This window comes from Rhipicephalus sanguineus, chromosome 8 (genome assembly GCF_013339695.2).
Source record: "Rhipicephalus sanguineus isolate Rsan-2018 chromosome 8, BIME_Rsan_1.4, whole genome shotgun sequence".
Lineage (NCBI taxonomy): Eukaryota > Metazoa > Arthropoda > Arachnida > Ixodida > Ixodidae > Rhipicephalus > Rhipicephalus sanguineus.
Genome location: NC_051183.1, coordinates 15,585,058 through 15,602,811, shown reverse-complemented (window position 1 = coordinate 15,602,811; position 17,754 = coordinate 15,585,058).

The following is a 17,754-nucleotide window of genomic DNA, read 5'->3' as shown; positions in this document are numbered from 1 at the left end:
ACTTGCAATTTAAGTAAATCCCGGTGGGTCTACATTAACCCGGAGTCACCACTACGGCGTTCTTCAATCATATCGTGGTTTGCACATGCTTTCTCAGGAGTTATATCATGCAAGCGAAAGATGCCTCGAGAGCATCAGTGAATTAAGATGCCTAAAATTGTGTTGCAGCACGTCACGTACTAGGCCCGCCCAATATTTCACAAATTCTTACTTAGAAAATGCAATTTGTACGTGAACTTGTACGGTGTGTATGGTGGTCGAAAAACAACAACAAAAAAAGCGACACCCGGGTTTGTTTGAACACCAGGTTTTGACCGCAGTCACACCGAAGTGCTGTCTTCTAAATTTCAGTGTATACCTATGGCCGCCCATGCAGAAAAACGTTGCATGGTCTTATGGAAACATATCTAGAACATCTTGTACCCGCACGGGCAAAATTTACTGGTAAGGAGACAATCTTACGCAGTCATGTATTTGCTGCACCACTGACCACCCGAAAATGACCTTGACTTCGTCTATAATTCAGCTAACGTGCGCATGTTAATCTATACGATGTAACGTCACTTATTCGCTCCTGCATTGCTGAACGGGCGCATTTAGAGGGCGAACTGCTACGTCTGACAAGTATAGCATACCACAAAAAGCAAAAATCTGAGTTTTCAACAGAGGTTGTTGTGCAAGCGCGCCATTCAGAAACAAAAGAAGTGGAAGTTATCGATCACACACATCGTGTGTACCACTGATCAGCTTTCTACATGCGGTCTTGCACGGTTGTCTCCTTTTTCAGAAAGTATGGGAAACATGTACTTCATTTCGAAGCGCAGCGCCGGCAACGTCCACGGCACTGAACCTGCGGTTAGATTGTTTCAATGTTTGCCAACGGTGCGGCTACATTTATCGGCAGTAGTAACAGATATGTAGCACCATATAAAGGAAACCACGCCAGTACAAAAGTCACGGCGCTGCCTTCGACCAAAACTGAAGTGAACGCAACACGGTATCGCGCTCAAGTTATCTTACTGGGTAGGCTTTGAACGCATCTCTTGTAGCCGTTGGCGCAAATGTCACGGTATCGCACTCAAGTTAGCTTACTCGGTAGGCTTTGTGATGTATAGGACGGCAACATGCTAGGTGTCGACGGAAGCCGGTCTAGCTGAAAGAAGCGTCCCAAATTCTTCGCAGGAGCAAATAAATGAAAGAATAACAGGACTACTGCGTATTATTAAAGCACTGCTCTCATCATCAGATTTCTTTCTCTGCGAGAGTAACTATCTGCCGCTTTTTTGTTGGCCCGTTCTCCATTACTATACTGAAGCGCGTTCCTCATATTAATATTGTGGTTCTGACACGTGAAACCCGACGAATTGTTATTACTCTTGAAGGCTTTTTGTGCTAATGTCAAATTTCAGTATTACCACTTTATTCTGAACAAATGAAACTTCGTTGCCACCTGCAGCGAAACACGACTGCTCGAGCGAAAATATTACAACGCATAACTCACCTTCACTTAGAGCGCTGTTGGTAGAACCATGACGCCTGGCTCCTGGTACGCAGACACCAAGCCATGCCGATACGCAAATGCTCGATCAGTGAATCGGTCGTCCACGTAGTACATCTGCAGGAAGACGCGAAGTGCCCACCGCGGGAAGAAGCCGCACGAATCGTTGCCAACACAGTTAAACCGCTGTTACTTGTCGACCATGCGGCTTTGCCTTTTATACCAATGTCGCTCCCACACGCATGCGCAAAGTGCTTCAAGAATGGAACATTTGTGACGCTTTTTTATTTGGCTGCTGCCCGCAAAGTCTGGTCTGACACGAACGCTATCAGAATCCAGTCGTAATTTATTTTTTATTTAAATTTTCGTTTTTATTTGTCCAGCAAGTGTCACGATTTCTTTAGGCTTGCCGATGCTTCCTGTACGCGGGAGTGAAGAACAATGCGCGCGCTTTTCCGTGACCGCAGTACAACTACGTGCATGTCTTAAAGAAGGGGCGACAGCAAACTTCTGAACCTCTTTTTTTTCTCCCAATCAGTGGCGATAGTCTCGCTAATAACAGCAACGAAACTCATTTGCCCCAGCGCGAGACGAATGTTTATTTATATGCTCGTATGTTAGGACCTGAGGCAGTTTCGATTTCGAAGAGCACTGCAGAGTCCCGTGACGTAGTCGGCCTACTCGTTAAAGAAGTACTGATATGAATTTTAAACATTTTCGGATTGTTGCTCCAAATAAAAATTCGGCAGATCCCATGCTTTCTGGGAATCGGTTTCATGCGAAGCAGTCAGCGAGTACTTCTACGCTGCATTTTATGGCTTTGAGCCAAGCGTTACGAGGTTGATCAAGGTGATTTTGTAAGTGTAGTAGCTGTGTGCACATATTGGGCTTACCAGGCACGTCGACAACGCTGGCGTTTAAGTGTAACTTATGGTGCGACGTAACGTCAGCCCCCACGTTAGAGTACATACGTCACTATTATCGAAACTAAATGCCCTTTACGGTGCAATCATGGGAATATCATACGTAACTTTCGTTAATCTATTCTTCCGGGGTCGAGCAATGCTTCATTATAGCTTGCTGAACCATGGGAATATAAATGCAATCTTTATTAGACTGCTATAAAAGCGGAGCCAACACTGGAACCAGAGACGTTAACCTGACATGACGCCTTTCTCGTAGGACGACATATTTGTTGCATTGTTACACAATTATGTACCCAGAACCACAACCACAATTGATGTTGCACCGACATTACGCCTGCATTGGGTGTTTTTCCGGAGCAGTTTCTAGACCTGCCGTGGCTCTGTGGTAGAACACCTGATTGTCACGCAGAATCCTTGGGTTCTATTCCTGCTGAGATCCTAGTTTTTGTTCTTTCCATTCGAGGTCAACGCTGTCGATGTCGGTTTTTCTTAATGCTCTGGCATTTTAATTACCAATGTGTGTTCTCGCCGTTCCTGGGTAGATAAAAACTGGCAATCACCTGTGGCGCATACCCGTACACCGCGGGCCGTGGTAAACGGGTGTGTGCCACGGGTGTCTGGAGGAAAGGGTTTGCCGACGTACGCGACAGGATTTTCACATTATTCATGTCATGACCCGACAGTCATATTCGTCAAATCCTCTTACCTTCTCATGCCAATTTTGGTCTACACCAAGTTAAAGAGGCGATCATGAGAGCCCCCAGAGGTAGGCAGCTAGATAGATAGATAGATAGATAGATAGATAGATAGATAGATAGATAGATAGATAGATAGATAGATAGATAGAAACGCTCAAAGTGCCAAAGGTTCGCTAAGAAATGCAGCAAATAAGGGAATTACTAAGCAGTAATTAGAATAAAAGTGACCTATCAGTTGTGAGCATGACTCAGCCGGAGTGACATTCGAATTCGTCAATTGAGTGAATTGGTTAAGCATCATGTCATGATTCCTGCGTAGGTGGCGGTTCAAAATTCCGTGATCGAGCGCTTGATTCTTCGACGCAGACGGGTAGTAGTATGCAGCGTCCACACTGCAGCACAAGCATTCTTTGTTGTCAAATTCTTTGGTAGCTCTTTTGCGCACTCCTTGAAATGGGTAGCGTTCCGCATGTGTCAGTCTTGCGACAGTAATGAAGCTGTTCATTGCCGTTTGATGACCCTCTGCAGATCCTACCACGAACGTGTGCTATGAACTCGCGGCTTCTTTAATGTATGTTGTCACTAATGGTTACACATCGTGTGTACGGGCTCCACGACGCTGCTCCGTGTACTGCTTCGAAGACGGTTATTTCTGTGCGAAGCACGGGTGCAACATTTTCATCGCTTGTGCAGGTTTTCCCAAGAAAAAAAAATGACCTTTTAAGGCAGAGATATCTAGTCGCGTACTTCACTTGGTCGTCGTGCATGCAGAGAGGAATGCAGTGGTATAGTCGTTAGAGTATACTCTGATGGGGTGGTGAATATGTCACGCCATCTATCTATGCAGCCATGAGCAAATAAAACATAAGGTCTCTGTTGAACCTTTAAACGAGGCCACTTACTTTTTTGTTGGCAAACAGAAGAGAAAAAGGCCGCAGTTTCGCATCAAGGGTGAAGCTATGCTGCAATAGCAACAATTTTTAATGTTATGTGAAGTAAGGCTAACAGTTTTATACTTTAGCAACCAGCCCGGCGTAACTGAAGAATACGCCGCGTAAGGAAACGCAGCCGCTGCAACGTGCGCAGCGACCTTCGTCGCAAACCGAGCGCCGAGAACAGCGCTTAGAAGGGTATGAGCCGTCTCCTGATCTCTGTCAAAACAAAGCGTGCGTGACCGCGCCCGAGCGGGCAAAGCACGAAGTTTCGGCAAGGGTCATGCAGACCCCCCGCGTACTCCAAGTTTTTGCCTCGGGGCTTTTGACTCGCACAGACATTTCAGCGAATATATATATATATATATATATATATATATATATATATATATATATATATATATATATATATATATATATATATATATATATATATATATATATATAACGCCATAACTGTACAGATTTCATTCAAAGTGCTGTAAAACGCTCCTGCGTGGAACTGGGACTCTGTAAGTATTTTTTCGAGGAGTTAGATACTACTGCCTGTAGTGAGCCCGCAATGAAAAAAAAAAAACAATGTGTCGAATCACCTTACCACGAAGAAACACAAGTGGAGGAGCAGTGACAATAAAAATATTTTTTGCTGTATCTGCAAATTTAACCGTGTTGCGTGCTCGGCTGTTTTGAGTCCTTAGAAGAACTCAAAATTAGCAACCAGTGTTCAGAACCTGCGCGAGAGCATGTACATCGACACCAATAATTAAAAGGGTAACCTACTCCTAAGTCATGACAGGCAATTCACCGCTATTCTTAAAGCGGGATGTATACAACAATTGCGCATAGGTCGGCAAAAAAATTGGAGCTCACTCAGACTCACTGAAGAAATACATTTTCCTCCGAAGGCTCACTCGGACTCACCAATTTTCGTCAATCGGACTCACTCAGACTCACTAAATGTTTTCTCAACCGGACAAACTCGGACTCAAACTCACCAACATATTACTCAGTCGGACTCACTCAGACTCAGACTCACGGCTTGACCTGTATCTGAGTGAATGTGAGTGAGTCGATTCATGAGTCTGTTAGCGTTAAATTAGCTTTTTCGGTCATGGTGCCGATGCTCTTTAACGCCAATATCTCACGTAATCGGTGCTCTACGAAGTGCCTTTTGATCTTGCACCATCAAACACGTATTATAAGTGGCTTAAATTATGCAAGGACATATTTATGAAATACGCGAGTCTCATGAGATATATTATCAAGAACTTCCCGTGAAAGAGTTTGCACGGGGAGGTCACCCCCCCCCCTCCACACACACACACACCTCACACCTCTGATCAATAAATATTGAGGTGGCGCATGAACGCTCTTGCGTTGTCATATGTGTGAATAGACTTGGGTTTAATGGTAAGCGGATATAAGACTGATAGTAATGCTGAATGATGAGTAGATATGACCATAGGTCGGCAATAGGCGGTGTAGCCCACTCAGACTCACTCAAGAAATATATATTGTGCTTAGGGCCCACTCGTATTCAGACTCACCAATATGTTTCTCAACCGGACGCACCTGGACTCAGGCTCACTAAAATTTTCCTCAGTCGGACTCACTCCGACTCAAACACACCAAAACATTACTTACCCGGACTCGCTCAGAGTCAGACTCATGGCCCGATCAGAGTCTGAATGAGTTTGAGTGAGTCGACTCATGAGCGAGTTTGCCGACATGTGCAATTTCGTATTACCGGTACTAACATACGGGGCTGAAAACTTGGAGGATAACAAGGAAACTCGAGAAAAAAGTGAAGTACCACGCAATGTATGAGGGAAGAAAAAAATGGCCCGCATTAAGACACCGATTGATACGTAGAGGAAATAAGGGAACAAACAGGCGTTGCCGACGTCCTAGTTAACATCATCAGAAAAAAGTGGACTTGCGCAGGTCACTAATACGAAGGACCGATACGTGATGTGCCGTTAGTGCGGCGTAATGGATACCAAGAGAACAGAAACGAAGTCAATGACAGCAGAGTGTTAGGTCGAGGTGATGAAATTAAGAGTGTCGCAGGAATAAAGTGCAATCAGCTGTCGCAGGATAGAGGGAATGGGTCATCGTTAGAGAAAACCTCAGTTTTGAAGTAGTCACTGAATAGGCTGATGATAATTATGTTTATGCTGCTCACAGAGGCGTTTCTTGGAATGACCGAAAGAGGGCTTAATCACAGCTGAATGAGCAGTGTGCCCTAGCTGTTGAACATACAATTTAACTGGATTTAACGTAACCTAGCGTTCTAAGCTATAAGCCCTGATGAAATACATGAAATCAGTTAAAACGGTTGTTTTTTATTGTCAACTCATAAAACTGCTAATGTGATCGTTTACACTTAATTGTATTGGCAAAAATGAAAGCTCAGAAGCTTTCCATTGAGGCTGGTTCAACATTGTCTGCTCGGTGCACCGGTGTACGAACAATGAGCTACACAAGTATTAAGCCTCTAATCATGCTGCGGATTTCCCAACCTACACTCTAAAAAATCCCATGCTTACCTAAGCGTGAATTTTTGAAACCTTTATACGCTTAAGCTACTCGTGACATTTCTCCCCGCTTACGGACAACGCCTATAGGCGTTGACCGGCAATATCCTCTTCACGCATGCCAGGCGTGACATGGGCCGCTTTTCCCACGTTTATATTGGCGTGACCGTTTTTCACGCTTAAAGACGGCGCCGAGGATCTGCGCCAGAGGAGAAAAGAGAAGGAGTGGGGCAAGCCCCACTCCCTCTCCTGTCTCTCCTTGGGCGCAGACACTAGCGAGCTTGAAGCAGCGGTCGCTGTCGTCTTCGGTCGCTTCCCCGAAGCGAGCTTTGCTCACAAACCTGTCCTTTCCTCTTGACCTTGGCAGCAGGCAGGCGAAGTAGGTGCTGAATGTTCTGCATAGAGATTGCGCGAGACACTCCCGCCGTTGACACTGAGAGTAATCCATTAACAAGCGGCTTGGGTGAGCCCTGGTCGACAATTTCATCTGTATACAAGCCCTTCCCTATTTCTTTGCACAAAGGCGTAATGCCCTCTCAAAAACGCTGTGCCGCGCCTTGCGTTGGAAGATAGTGAACCATGACCACCATATATGAAACGATAGGACAGCATTCCCAGAATTTAGGTTTCCGCGTTGTCCAAAATACAATTTCATATTATTTTTCCATGGCGTTCTATCAAGCCAACACAAAGATTGTAAGCAGCAAAAGAAATACGACCCATATATTTTTTCCTTTTATTTGTGAAATATAAACTCCCTCAAAATGCGATGGAACGAAGCAGTGGCTCAAAGAAGTTGCAGAGCTGACACCTGAAATATTTTTATAATGCTTAAGACTTCGTTTCTTTAAATCCGCAACGCGGTAAGCAAGTTCTTCAATCTTGTGTGGGCCCCTGACACTTCCTTGCCGAGCCCGGCTTGACGACTGATTGGACGAAGCCAAGCAATTGGCCATACGCTGCCGGATACGTTAGGTCTTTCATGTAGTACATGCATAAGCACATCCTTAGTGCTTTCTCTGGAGAGGTCTCTGCCCTCATTTGAATGGTCTCCTGTTCGCTGCCGCAGATGAGGAACTTTCTTTCGCCCCAAACAATGCACGGTCCAATGTAATCAATTGGGGGCGTCTGTAAAAAAAAAATATTTCCTTAACCAAACTTCAATGCTACAGGTGAAAAAGACACTTCAACTACACTGTTAAGCTAACCAATTATCGCTTGCTTTTACAGCAGTTCTTACCTATATATTCCAGTGGCCCATGAATGGCAGGTACGTAAGTGCGTGACCACAGTAAATATACCATCCGAGTGGAAAGACCGCTCCTGAGCCGTCGGACCTCGGCGGATTTTCTCTCATAAACTCGGAACACTCACGTTGTGCTTGCACCGCCCGCGTTGCACGCGGAGAATATCTTCTGAAGTAAACATTGCGATACAGACGCTCTTCGGTAGTATGGCTGGCGCGGCAGCCTCCCGAAATAAAGTTCCGTATTCCTCGCAAAAGGCGCGGGGACCGCGGGGAGAACGCGTATGCGCATGCGCATGAACCACGGCATGCAGCCTTGCTTCCACGCTGACCTGAAGGGACGTCACGCTTATTTTCGGTAACGTGGTGCTTGAAACAATATCAACAGCTCATTTACATGCGCATCACGCTTAAATTAACAGTTTAGCGTGATATTAAGCGCAGGATTTTTTTAGAGTGTATGGCGCGAGGAAGAAAAAGAAACACGGATACCATGAGAATAAATTGCTTGACTCGTATCCCACGAAGTAAAATGCTCTGCACTGAAACATTTCACGTGCAACAGCAGCGCCAGAAGACAGCCTAGGGAGCAGAAGCAAGATCGGAGGGGCGGAATAAACATCCGCCGTGGTAACTGGAATACCTCATCGCGAAGCAATAGCGTCCGTAATCTGGAAAAGTTCACATGCGCATAGCATGCGCATGTGAACTTTTCCAGATTACGCACGGACTAACTTATGCTTGCAATAGAACAATCTCAAGCTTAATTTCGGCGAAGCTTAGTGCGTGACACTCCCGCGTTAACGACGAAGCATAAATGTGTGGTTTTGTTCAACGGGTCGTATCTTTTTGCCCCCCAGTGACCCATGTCGGCGACTTTGGACTAATAAATGTTAGTACTGCCCTCTAAATTTTGTGAAGTGCTTATTGGTAGTATCGCATGACTGAATTTGTGACGATGAGGGACAGCGTAGTCAAAGGCACCGAATAGGTGTGCTATAGAGGTTGTCTGAACAGGAAAGACTCAGAGGGTACCTTATGCAATCGCCTAAGACGGCTCGAAGACGAAAGCCATTTTATTATTCTTTTTCTTCTCGGTCGACGTGCTGATCCTCCCCTCCCCCGCCATATTCAAAAGCTTTCCGAGTTCAACGTGCTTTTGCAATGCCTCCTGGATCGGAGGCATTACAAGCTTTCTGCTCCTGACATGGTTTTGCAGAGCCTCCGTGATCGGCCAGCCTTTAATCAAGTGACGATGCCCTTGGATGTCGCCACTACGATGTGTCAAATTCTGGCGATCTGTGACGTCATGATGACGTCATGTTACACTGAGGTCATGTGACTTTCGGTACGCCGACTGCACAAACACACATATTCACTTCAGGACCACGTGACTCTGAACCCACTTTTATTACTTTTTTTTGCATCCTTCAACGCCAACGCCGGTCTCGCGAAGTATCGAGAGATATTGCCAAATATCGAAGACGCCGACGGTCATTTTTTGCGTTTTTTTATTTATTTATTTTTTATTTATAAAATACTGCAGACCACAATTCGGTCCTTGCAGGAAGGGCACTCATTTTGCATCCAAACAGGAAGTACATTACAAAAATATCAATACAGTTAGTTCAAACAATATATAAAACCTCAAACATAACGCAGAAATGACCCTAATATGCGTACAAGAAAGGCAACATAATGCCAAAACATGAATACGGTGATACAAAGAATATACATATTTTGAAACACAACATAAGACATGGGTAACAAGCTGATTTAGGAAGGTTTATTCGTGGAGTTCCACTCCGACACTGTTCTAGGGAAGAAGGAATATTTGTAAGTATCTGTCCTAGCGAAATGAGGGGTTAATGCATGTGTGTGATCATGACGTGTACGCCTCGTGGACAGGGGGGACACATATAACTCGGGTTCTATGGATAATTCATGACTAATTAATGATTGTAAAAAGTTGAGGCGAAGCATCTGCCGGCGTGTTTCGAGGAGCGGAATGTCATTTTCTATCATGAGCTGTGTGGATACCATGATGAGGCATCTAAGGCTTTCGCCATAATAGGGGCCTCATACCGGTTAGATGATGTTTCGATGGGTGGTATATTCGTCAAAGGCGCCATATGTTTGAAAGGGTTGGTCAGTGACGCCTTTGAACAAGATAGGCTCACCTAAGAAAACATCGGCTAGCCTGCCTTATGCCCATAATCCTCCCCTGCACTTCGGAGTTTCTCACTATGAGTGCGCACTACAAATAAATGGGCAGTACACATCATTCTGTGGTGATCGTGTCGACAAAACATGAGTGGCTGGTTCGCAGAAGGGCGGCCATACTTTGATACAGAAGGTGATGCCTTTCTGAGGGAGCCGGGCTTTCTGCGAATGTGAGCCACGGACTGCAGCGCAGTGATCGAGTCACTGGCTCTGACACGCAACTTCAGTTAACCCTCTAATCTGAGACGCTCAGTGACGCCACTAGAATGGTGCCGCAATGAAAAATAGCGATAAAAACATGCGGGACCCATCACGTGAATATTACAACGTACTGAGGCTACAGTGTCCACAAGAAAGCGGAAAAAAAAACTAACTTCGTTTGTGGACTCTTGCCGAGGTAAAGACACAGAGTGCCTGAGTTGTTACTGGTGCTGATCTTCTGGAAATGCGGTAACAGGACAGTTCAACATCTCGCAACTCTTCCTATAATTAATTGATTCACAAAAAAAATCATTCTTAAAATCTTAGCTAGATGGCACTTACAACTTTAGGTGTAATCGAAACAATGTCTTGCAAAGAACACGCACTTTTTTCACGGTAAACAAGCATTCATCACAGAGAACAAGAAGACATGCGTTTCGAGACTCTTGCAGTTGCCTTGTTTACATAAGCAACAGAAAATTTTCAAAATGTAACAAAAGTTTTCAATAGATTTCGTGAAGGGCCTGTTAACGTACGTTGTCACGTAAAGAAACACGTTTTTGTTTTCGTTTTTTTTTTTCTGCTTTAAGCAGGCCGCAATACCTTGGTTTCAATCCATGACTTCGCACAAATCTGCTGACTAGCAGATATCCATTGAGGCATTGAGGTGGGATTTGTCAGTTTATTCGATTTCATTTCATTTTCAGAAACACTGAGAAGAAAGGCGAGGGCGAGCTGTAAATTGTGTACTGTGCTTAGGAACATAAGTTATTTAGGGCGTATTTTATTATGAGTTTGAGAAAGGAAAGCAACACGGTTGAAACTATGGCGCCTAGCTAAAATACTTCAACGAAGGTTACTGAATAATAATCAGTATTCAAATAAATTTGTGCCTTAGTTCAGTCGCTTATTGAACACGAAAAAGCGAAGTCTGTTAGCGACTGTAACACACGGCTTGGCGCTTTCACCCAGTTGTGCAGTATAATGGGTTTGTAAACTGACGCCAACGAAAATGAGGGAAGTCAAGCCTGAGTATGCATAGTCCGAAACACGCGACCATCATCATAATTTAAGATGGTATTATTTCTCAAAATTAGCTTCTGTGATTCAAAACATGGCAGCGACAAAAGGCGTGCACGCCAACTTTAAAAGGAACCCGGGGAGGCCAACGGTAGTACGATCGGAGGAAAAATATGGAAGAAACTCGGAAAATATTGAAAGAAAAGTGGGAGGAAGGGCAGGACACCCTTTCCAGATTCCATCGTCTTGAAGAAGGACCGAGCCACTTTGCAACAAAACTATACTCGGGGACAACATTCTGTGGCAATGAAGTGAAAGCTACGGGGGTGGAGCTAACTGCTCTGCGTTACTGCGCCAAAGTAGCCCCGATGAACTTGTTTCGGTTTCCGTTTCGGCGTACTGATGTACTTTCCGGTGAAGAGCAGACAAGGTAAAACTAACGTACCGCTGCACTCTTGCCTTTCCAGTAACTTTTGCTGGTGATTCAGCCGCGAAACGAAGCCTTTTACGCTTCGGGGACTTCAGGGTACCCTTTAAAACATCCGCCTTGAGCCGTGCGACAGTACGCTCGCTCACGCCGGTAAGCTGGCTAACCGAACGAAACACGGAAGCGACGGAGAGTCCCGGCTGCGTCAGTCTCACTTGGGCGTACACGTTGCCAACCACTTGCTTGGTTTGTTTCGACAGCTTTTGGTACTCAAGCTTCTTGAATATCCTGTGCGGCGAGCCAATTGGCAAGCGACCGGAGGAGGAAGGCACTGGCGACGCGGAGGTCATTTTTTTTTCTGAAGGGTGATGGTGAAGGAAGAGAGCCAATGCGACGCCAGTGGGGAACGCGGCAACTAAAAAAAACCCCCGAAAAATCTAAAATATAACGCTATTTCACATAATATCACTAATAATTTTCTGGAATTATCATTTAACAGCTAAAAGTTATAACTGTACGTTTTTAAATAATTAGGTTACGCACAAAAACCCTTTTTTTTTGCGGAACTACTTCCAGCTGCGCAGCGACACTGACGAAACGGTGTGGTTCGGCTCTGTAGCCTTGACTGCATTGCCACAGAAAGTTGTCCCCGAGTATAGTGCTGATTCACAGTTGAGCAGCCGCCCGCTCGTGGCATGCGTTGCTGTTATCAGTCGGCGATTGCCGGTTCGCGCGCGGTGGTGAAAGCCGATATTGTCGTCTGTCTTTGTGTCCGCTACGCTGTCGAATTCATAGCGGGAATTATGAATCTTTAAGGTCTGTACGCCACGTGGTGCCAAAAACCGCGAACTGAAAGCGATGTCCGGATTTGCTGGGTATGGACGTACGTAGTTGAGCGTTTGTTGTGCATTCTTTCGCCCCAAGCGCGAAGGAATGAATGCTACAGCAAGAAACTGTAATGTCACGCGGAGAACGGCAAGCAGCTCGACACTTGCAACGCGCTGCTCAAGCAGAAAGAACGCACGGAACGAACATACACAGGATGAGCGCGAACTGTCACATTTGTAACTTATTTCTGTGTGAGCAGCGCGCTCCTTTCGCAAAAGCGGCCGCTGCAGTGAGCGAAGTGACCTTCGCGCTCTCAACACAGACTTGCGGTGAGAGTACAAGACGTACAAAACCCCGCCGTCACGGGATAAGCGCGCGCACGAGCGACCACGCCCTGTAGAGGCGCGCGCTCATCCGCGTGGGGCGACGACCTTTAAAGCGCGCTTTTCGAGCCCTTCGCGCCATCTCGCTAGTGATAAAGAAAACACGCTGATGTACCACCGATCTCTGAGTATCGTCACCGGCACATGGTGTATATAAATAGCTCGCCGTTAGCATGGCAAAGAGCGTGCCGTCTGTGGCCGAATCGTTTCGCGCCGCGCACTGCGGAGCGAAGGGTCGTAAGTTCGACTCTGGGTGACGGAACTTTTCTTCTAGTTTTTCTTAGCCATCTGTTAGTCGTTATATGCTTACAACGTCATATCCGTGACTGAAATACGTCAATGGAGCCGTGGTGGACCCCGGCATAAAACACTTTCGTGTTAAAATTTGGTGGTTTTTTAAATTGATATCAAGTTAAGCGCAGCAAAAAAGTTACATTAAGCAAGAGTGGCTTCCCCCATGGTCTATGGCGTTTGTGATAGCAGAGCCACGCCTAATTTTTTGTTCGCTGCGAGAAATTGCTCAGAAAACACCATGTCACTTCTTTCATTCCACTGCGAGAGAAGGGGACCGCCGATGCGAACGAGCGGGGAGCGCAAGCCCAGGAACACGTCTGAATATGCCCACGCAACGACCGTGCTCGAACGCTAGCACTAGCTAGCACTAGAGTCACTGTATATGCTACCTTTAGGTAGCAGAGTAGCGCATAGGTCCGGCTAGCAACCACAGCTATGCGGTGAAGTCGCACTTCGTTTTTGCAGGCGACATGCCTACCGTGTCGCCGATTAACCTGTCTGGCGTGTCGAAGACCGGCGATAAACATTGGCTGTCGATGGCTCGTGTTAATTCAGTTCGCTGCAGCGGAGGCGTCGAGAAATAAAAAAAATCACAGCATATCCACGGAGTGAATGATGATGAGTGGGTGAAGCTGCGGAGGTTCATCGGTAAACCGTGAATCTTCCGTGAATTCTGCCCAGTACATCATCACCGACGTGAGATCGGGCGCGTTTATACTAAAAGTTCGATGAGTTATGACGACTTGCAGCTCACTTTAATTTTACATGTACGCTGTGAATTTTCATTGTTTAGAAAACCATTGCTTTAGAAAACATCTGGCGTCTTTCGTTAAGCAGCTGGCGTCTTTTCGTTTTGCTTTAGAAACATCTGGCGTTCTTCTGTTTTGCTTTTACAAAACATCTGGCGTATTTCGTTGGTTTATTTCATCAATCAACGGCGTTTTGAACAAAATTTTTATTGTTTAATCACGCACAGGAGAAATCTCAGCAGGCACTACCTTGGAGGTAAAGAATAGCTGCTAATGGGAATGAGAGACAGAAGAAGTCGGCTTTTAGCTACCGCTGCGAATTTTTTATTGTTCAACAACGCGCAGGAAAAATCTCCCACCGGCACCACCTTGGAGGTCAAAGCGTAAGACTGGTTACGCACTACGACTACGACTACGAGGGACGAACGGGTGCCGCCTTAAGGAGCTTCGCCCCTAAAATTGGCCCAAGCGGCAGCTTCTCCGCAATGCATGGTTGCTAGCGGCGTTGGAAGACAGATGCGCAACTCTGCTACCTAAAGGTAGCATATACAGTAACTCTAGCTAGCACGGCGCTGCAGCGCCGCCACAGGCGCGCGCGTTTGTGCACGAACGCTCCTTGCGCGCCCATGGTACGAGCATAGGTACGAGCCTCAACGCCGCTCGCGGTGGCACGAGACTAAAAACCACCAAGACATCGCCCAATGTTAGCGGCGCAAGCACGTTTCATGGTGGCTACCCCATGCTAACGGGCAAAACTACCGCCTTGATGTGCCCAGAAATTTCCTTGTCAAGTCGACAAGTCTGCGCACTCGACAGCGTGACTTTTAAGATTGTGTATGCGCGGCCTGCTTTGTTGTGTTACCCCGCGAGTCACTTAAATTGGCAGCGATTGCTAAGACTATCAGCAGCCTCAACTACGACGTCATCGTGGACTCTGTGGTCAGTTTAGATGAATCATGCGGCATATCAGTGATAGTGTTTCGATGTAAGCGCCTTGCATCGGAACAATTGCATCGGAACACAAAGGAGACACTATACGCGCATTTATTTGAACTGTAATTTAACAATCGGTTGAAAATTGAAGTAAACTTCCATAGTGGCTCGTTGTCGTGCTCCAGGTTCCCTGTGCGATCACGCCTAAGGACACTTGAGTCAGTGGACCCTTCTCGCAATCTGTGTTCGCATAACTAAGTTGGCTGCATGGCCACTATTCCAAATATGGACTTCATTGCTCTCTATGTGGGAAAACCGAACTTCGGCGTCTAAGGGCGCCCGAGAAAAGAGACGCAAAACCGAGCATCTATATCGATGATCGCGTTCCATTTCATAGCTGATCCTTCTCTTCATCGTAGTCCTAGGAGGTGGCCCACGATGAAGAGTTTCCAAGTAGTTTTTTAGCCTACTGCACGAACTGCGGGGGCAGACATGTATAGTTAGCGTGTTGTGTGTGTGTGCACGCACTGTCCCGCAGCTGTGACAATTTGCTAAAGTGTTACTATTCGAATGGTATTCGAAACGGTCGTATACCTATATTTTTCTCCCCTCCTATACTTTTTGTTTCATTACTTTGTTACTGTAAATGTTGGAACGTCCATAAAACTAATTGTTACAGGGTGTCCGCAGTCTGCGGCTCTGAATTCTATTCCTGTATGTTGCACACAACGATAACGACCTTATATACCATAAAAGCGCATTCTAGTTTCGATAAAGAAGTAACGGAAGGACGCAACGACTCGCGCTGGCGAAGACACGCTGTTGTGCCAGAGCACCTGACCGAACGGGGAAGCGAACAAACACACCTGCACTTCGTTGGAAGTTCACGGCATCGCGGTCAGCGTTTGCCCCGCGACCAAGAAAAGGGCCCGCACCGGCGACCTGGAAGCAGGGATCAACACCTGCACCACGGCAGACCGGATAACAGTACAAAAGAGCGGCCACGAGCCGCGTCAACACCTGCTACCTAAAAGGCTGTTCAGCACCATAAGAGGACGTCAACACCTGCTACCTAAAAGGCTGTTCAGCACCATAAGGGGAGACGTCAACACCTGCTACCTAAAAGGCTGTTCAGCACCATAAGAGGACGTCAACACCTGCTACCTAAAAGGCTGTTCAGCACCATAAGGGGACGTCAACACCTGCTACCTAAAGGACTGCCCGACAGACTAAGGGGACGTCAACACCTGGGACTAAAGTCCCTAGATTTTTCCCTGTTCTTTCTTAAGTACCGACAACCATTGAAGCGCCGGCGACGAATCTCATTGGCTAACGCTCGTTTTCGGTAGCCATGTTCTTCCTAACTCTTTTCCAGCACCTGGTGAAACGCGTCCCCCATTCACTAATGACAGGGGGTTGACGGGAGGAGAAAGGCGCGTCGCGGTAGCATATTGTCCGCTGAAAGGTGCGTGGCTAATGTACTTAGACGCACATGGCTTTGTAAATCTTCCAAGTTAGGAAGAAAATGGCGTCGGACGCCAGCTGCGCGTGAGAGAGGGCCGTGAAAGGAGGCAGTTGTCGGTACTTAAGTAAAAGCGAAAAATCTAGGGACTTTACCTGGGACCAAAGAGCCACCCTGTCAACAATGGACTGGTCCCCTATTTAAGACCGGCCTGGTCCGTTGTTAGAGAGACGCCCCAGCCGACTTGGTCGTGCTGGCAGGCTCTGTCCTGCTATAACCTGCTATAACCTGCTATACCTGCTATAAACGTTGTTACTGTTTTGTAAACGTTTTGCCTCCTTGCTCTGCTCATAAGCGATAGTCCGATCTCCGGCATCATCGGCTCGCCAGCCTCCCGGCTTTCCTCGTCACGCAACCCCCAATTCGTAACAGTGGTGGCAGCGGTGGGATACCACGACCCCGTATCTCGAGCTGCGCACTCGAGGGCCTATACTACTTCGTAACAACGCACAACTGACTAAACATCGACACGGTGAGCGCTGACTCGTCACGTACGCCTGCAGAGGGAAAAGATTACCACAAGCGAACGATGGCCTCGAGCCCGTCGTTCGCTTGCGGTAATCTTTTCGCGACACATGGCAGCACGTGGCGTCCTTGTTTTACAGGAAGCGAGTAATGTTGTGAAAGGTACGATGCGTGTTTCGAAGCGAAAATGGCAAGAGAAAGCAGCTGCCCATGGTGAAACCATGTCAAAAGCTAGTCGCGATTTCGCTGCTCCAGTCATCGGTAGACCACTGTGTGCTAACCTCTTTCCGCTGTGGCTGCACACTTGTTTCTTCCCGTGTTGGTAGAATGCTTGTCTGTAATTATGAGCAACCAATATTCTATAGACATGAAGCGTGTCAGCGCGCTCAGTTGGGCTAGTTTTGTTCTGCTTGACGACGATGTTGATGTGATGACGAAGAACGGTTCCAACGGTAATCTTGCAGCTCACTGCAAAAGGTACTCGTGACCACCCGAAATTTGGTCTGTTCACAGTCGTATCCCGCAACCATAAACAATCGGTAAGACTCATAATAGAACACAAATCGATTTGGGAACGCGCAGGGTCCTGTGTTAGTATAGCTTCCTTGAGGATATCTGTGTAGGAGATAGTTTTTGAGTGCCCAGTGATTGTAAAGCGCAGACCTTGTGTCACGTGCTTCGGCGTATACACGTGAAGCTTCCCTAGTTTTTTGAATAAACAAGTTATAATAATAATATCTGGTGTTTAACGTCCCGAAACCACGATATGATTATGAGAGACGCCGTAGTGGAGGGCTCCGGTAATTTCGACCACCTGGGCTTCTTTAACGTGCCCCTAAATTTAAGTACACTGGCCTCAGACATTTTCGCCT